Source organism: Phyllostomus discolor, chromosome 1 (assembly GCF_004126475.2).
Source record: "Phyllostomus discolor isolate MPI-MPIP mPhyDis1 chromosome 1, mPhyDis1.pri.v3, whole genome shotgun sequence".
Classification (NCBI taxonomy): domain Eukaryota; kingdom Metazoa; phylum Chordata; class Mammalia; order Chiroptera; family Phyllostomidae; genus Phyllostomus; species Phyllostomus discolor.
The window spans coordinates 187,648,711-187,654,348 of NC_040903.2; positions in this window are offsets into that span (position 1 = coordinate 187,648,711).

Below are 5,638 nucleotides of genomic sequence, written 5' to 3' on the forward strand. Positions count from 1 at the left end.
AAAACAAGTCTGAAACAAATGAAATAATTTCAAGCTTATATCTTAAAATATCTGAGCATGGTCTTTATAAAGAAATGGTAAAATCCCTATCTTGCCCATGAGCATATGGAAATCATGAAAACCTAGAAGCAACGATTTAAATGGAAAACGTGGTTTTTATCATTCTTTTTTCTATAGTTCCTCAATCCTTGTCATGAGATGTGAACCTACAAAACATTTATGTGATCTTATAATCACATTTTGGAATTAGGAGACACTCACAGATTGCACCTTGAGAGAAAATGCTATATATTTTTCTTACATTATATTTTACAACTGAATTAATTGTCAACATTTACAATTTTGGAGATTTACATAAAATTTAGTCTTATAGTTCTTTTAAAAATGTATAAGGGCTGCACTGTATTTTGACATGGCAATATAATCTGCTATGGTCTCCCGAGTGAAGGAGATTTATTATGAGTGTGAACATGAAGGTGATATGTTGGTTCTGTTTTATATAAAGTTGTTAAGAAAGACCTCACAGAGCCCTGAAAGAAATGTAAAAGCAAACCCTTCAAATGTCTGGGGAGAGCTTTTGAAGGCAACAGCAAACATGAATACCCTGAAACTGTTTGGCACCTTCAAAAAAGAGCAGGTAGCCCAGTGAGGCTACCAGAGAGAGGTAAGGGGAATGAGAATTAAAGGATGAAGTAAACATGTATGGAACCAGATCAAATAAATAAAAGACTATATGAAAGGAACTTGTGCTGTCTGCCTTTTGAGACTACCCCTTGTCCTGACAGAAAGTATGAAGAAAGCATCAAGAATGCTGAGGACAAAACACCATCGCCTTTGGATCATTTCAGTGTTTTGGTCATTGGTCTCCTTAACTCAGGACTTCTGGTGCTGAATTCTAGACCTCATGCATCCTCTGACCCCCCTAATGGTCCAGGAAACTCACTGGCTCCCAGATCTCTGGTTCCTTCCTAACAACTCATTACTGTAGGCAGGCTCCCCCATCTCGTAATCAAGTTGTTGATCCTCTAATCCTTAATTAGATCCTGGACCTTGCTTATGGTTGTATTCTGTCCCAGTTCCAAGCTTCTTGACTTCTGGTTGAATATGACTTTCTGCAACCCAGGCTGCTCAACTTTCAGCCTTTTCTCCTCTTTATTACCTGCCTTTCTCAATTCTTACTTTGAAGTAACAGTTTTGCATCTGCTATTTGGCCCTGATGCTGATATCAGAGTTTAGTCTCTCATACCACAAACCCCTCTTGTATAACTGACTTCATTAAACTGAATAATTAAACTAAGTCAAGAAAATATAATGCCTGAAAGATTTCTCCCAATGCTGTGCCTGCACTTGATGCCTAGAGAAGTCATGCTGGCTTCTTGCCAATATAAACCAACAACAAAAAGATTCTTAAAGTTTCTGTCTCTTCATACACAAATGGGTAACCTAATTTTGTTCTTCATAATATGCTTTGCTATTCATAAGAAAATGTTTCAGGTTGAGACCATGACTTACCCCTATGTCACAAAAGAGTGCTTCTCTACCAATCATATGTCTTGGCCACGTAAATAATAATATTTTTTGGTCACACTGAGGTAACTGGAGGCAAGCACATGATGGCCTCAGGGAATCAACCTCTAAACCCATCAGTAAACCAATTAAAGCATGTCAGTTGAGAGTTCTTTTGTGCCAGTAGGTTTCTTTTCTTCAGAATTAGCTCTGTTATATCTAATTTGATATAATTATAGGTATTTGTTCATATACAACAATAATAATATGAGACCCCCAACTACATTTCATTTACATTTTTGAAGTTTTCAAGAACACAAATAGAGTAAAAATTACTGTACTACTAATATATTTTAAAACTTCTTTTCACTTCTCTGAAACAAAATAACTTATTTAAATGAGACTGATATAAACAATAATATATTTCATAATTAGCTCATTTTTCTGAGCTTTGAAAATATACTATTTTCCTATCTGCTTCATTTTTCTCAAATATATCTAGCTTAAAGTTTTTATAATGTGGACTTTATTCTATAATACTTTCATTTTCAAAAGTTTCAAAATAAAACACGCATTTTATTTTTTATTTCAACAAACACCTATTTACCACCTATGTTATGCTATGTTCTTTATTCTGGACAAGTAAGAAGAGAAAAACTTAGACCCTTGTCCAAGTTGTTCACAGTCTAGAGGGAGAAAATGGCAAGGAAACCAGGAGTTATTGTATTTGTGCTACTTACCATATCAGATGTATGTATAAAGAAAAAGTAGTAAATCAGAAGGACAGATCAACTTTATTCAGGTGAGAGGAGATAAGACAAGTGAGATCCTAGATCCCCAGATCTGGAAGAAGCAAAACATTGAAGATACCTAGAATATCAGTAAATTCTGTGTTTTTGAAAGTGATATCAAGTCCTTGTTGTACAAAGCACTTCAAATTTGGCATTAATAATCCTCCATGTATTTCCATGCCTATTCTACACTGAATTGTTATGATATTTAAATCTAATTTTTCCTCACTATACAAAATAATTCGAGATGCATAGTGGGCAACTTGTGCATCCATTGTTATAAGAAAAATGCTGATCACTTCCATTGCCCTGAAGGGGCCAATTTATCCAATAGCACTGATGTACTAAAATAGATGATGGAGCTCTTAATGATTTAATGGAAGGAATAAAGCCAATGGTTTTGGGACAGCAATATATTTTTACCCATTTCAGAAGCTTAGCATTAGAGAACTTCAATTGCATGCTGAAAAAACATGTATTCAGAACTTTCAGGCAGCTTCCTCTGCACTTAACTTGCAGATGGTGCATCCTTGCAAATGGCATGAGTGAGTTTGTTGGCAGGAATACTGCCTACCCTGGAGATGCCCAAATTGGTTGCTGTTTTTCCCCTGATGATATGGATGATTCATCTGAATCCCTAGATATGAGGAAAATGTTAACGTCACAGGCCTGGTAAAATTCCAAACCAGGTAATTGTGATTTAATTTCTTCATATCTTTGAGTGTGGCTGTACAAAATTGGTAAAACATGTGTCATTTCTAATTCAGATAGAAATAATTTTATTGTGTATTGTAAATGTTATAAGAATGTTATATTTCTATTTAGTTATTTTCATACTCATATATTTATAAAGAATCTGTGATATTTTGAAAGATAAAGGCAATTGCAACAAATTAAAAAACAACTAGATAATGACTACAATGGAGTAGTAAACATGAGATCCTGTGCTGGATTTTCTATTCATTTTCTTTTCTTTCTACATGTTCGCTCAGGGTGATACCTTCTATGACTATGATTTCTATTCAAGCCCCAAATTATCTGTTCTGGATTTAGGCTCCTATATTCTATTTGGTAACAGATGTCTTCACCTGCATGTCCTCAAGACATCTAAATCCCTGATTCCAGAAGTTTTCCCATTATCTGTCCTATATTTGTATATCTCCTCCCTCATATTGCCTGTAGCCATTCAGGTTGCCAAGTCAGAAACTTGTGAGTCATCATACACCCATTCCTCTGCCTCTCCATTTCTTCCATATCCATGACTTTTCAAAGTCACAAAATTTCAGTCTTAGGAATATTTCTTTCCTCTGAGTCTTCCTGGCAATCTTATTTATTCCATTCTTATTGCTATTACCCTGGTTCTGGTGCTGACCATCTCTCCCTAAATCATTAGAATGACTCTTGGCTGAAGTCTTCCACTCCAGACCACTTTATTCTCATGCTTGCAGTGGCTATAGTATATCCATGTGTTTAGCAAACAGGCTGAGGTTGAGGGTTTAAGTTGTATTTTGAGGTAAAGGATTTCAGAGAATTGTGAGGGTAAATTAGATCAACCAACTAATTTTATGAGAGTAGATAGCCTAATAAACATTAACAGTTAAGAGAGAATGTCAAAACAAGAAGAAAAAATAATGACAGTGGAAATGTTAGAGATGCAAACTTTTAAATGTGTAACTGCAGTTTTCCCTAATCTGGACAATAAGTACAAATATATTCTGTTTTCAATGAGTGCTTTAATGTACCCATCCAAGATTAGGTCATGTATTCTTCAAGTTACCCACTTGTTCCAAAGCACACCAAAAATCCTTAGGATGGGAGGAAACACTGGACCACTTGTTCCGAGAAGTCTTTTATGACTACCTGCAGCATTTTGTAATTTTTCCTACCTGATACTTCAGCTTCTCAATTCATATCAACTTCAACAGATGGACCTTCAACTGGTGGAGTGGAATGGTAAAGAGAACCACGCAGTGCCGGGCACATGTGTTCACTTAATGAGTATTTGAAACAGAAAACATCTGTGTAGTATAGTCTCACCTCTCATGGGAAAACTGTGAAAACGATATTGTTAAAGCTGTTTTGGCAAAACAAAAATACTATCATTCGAAGTACTTAAGTTAGATATCTCTCTCTTTAAGGTCATACAGAGGGTTGTTGAATGTAACACCCTCCAATTACAGTCTGTAAAGAATTAGAACAGTGAAAGTTATTGTTGTATTTAATTGCTTGAAACAAACTTCTGAGTTCCCTTAGTGTTTAAGAGCTATATATTATGCACTGCTGTACCACCCATTATCACACTTAGTTTGGAAAGGTAGTTAAACTGAACAGCAGCTCTTAATCAGCACTATTTCTGTAAGAACAGCACCTTGTCTCTCCTCCTCTAGATGATACATACTTTAATAAGAGAAACCAATAGGGTATGGAATGTATTGTTTTGCAGGGAACCTGATATTGCAGAAAGCAATAAGCAACATGTTACCTGTCTCTAATGTCTGCTTCACAGTAAGGTGCTTGGCTAAAATGAAAAGTTTATTTAAAACAATCACTTGTGATATTGCTAAGCCTTTATTCCTACAGATAAAGAAGGAACTATTAATGATGTTCAAGTAACATAGAGGTGTACAGAAAGACATTTTCCATCATTTTTTAAAAGAAACAGTATCAACCAAATATAAGATCTTTGCAAGACATGTACACCTAAACATTTAAGGAAATCACCTAGGTTTTCAGTTAAATGTATGTATAGGGCTACCATAAGTCAAAGTCTTCACATTTTTCACTTGACTGATTTATTCAAGTTGAAAAACTTCTAGTGCTGTGTTGATTGGATTGTTTGACTTGTAGGGGTATAAACAACTTTCAAGACAGGTAACAGTGGCCTGATGTCCCTTTGTGTCTGAAGAGTCAAGGCTCTGCCATCACCATATCCTGAGACTCAAACCTACAGTTCTTTTCCCCCATAAGCCCTGTTCTCTGCCTGCATGAGTTATGGTTGCTACCAGGTCACTTCCCACCATGCCAGCTGGCTGGTCAGCCAAGCCTCAGACTCCCTGTCCTTTGCTTGCAGCACCCACATGCAGAATCACTGCTATGCTCAATCGTTTGCCTACCTCCCATCTACCCACTCTTCTTGCCTCTGCCAGGAACACACTTAATCAGGAAGTTGTCTTTCTAACTTGTTTGCCCAGTTTGTATAGTTAAAACTGTTCTTACTTTAAATAATAATAATCATTAATATTTTAAAAAGTGCATCCACAAAACTGCAAAAATTTCAGGGGTTGAGACTGACCTTAATTCTTAATTATGAATTTCTTCTATAAGGAAGTAGCACTGTTAGG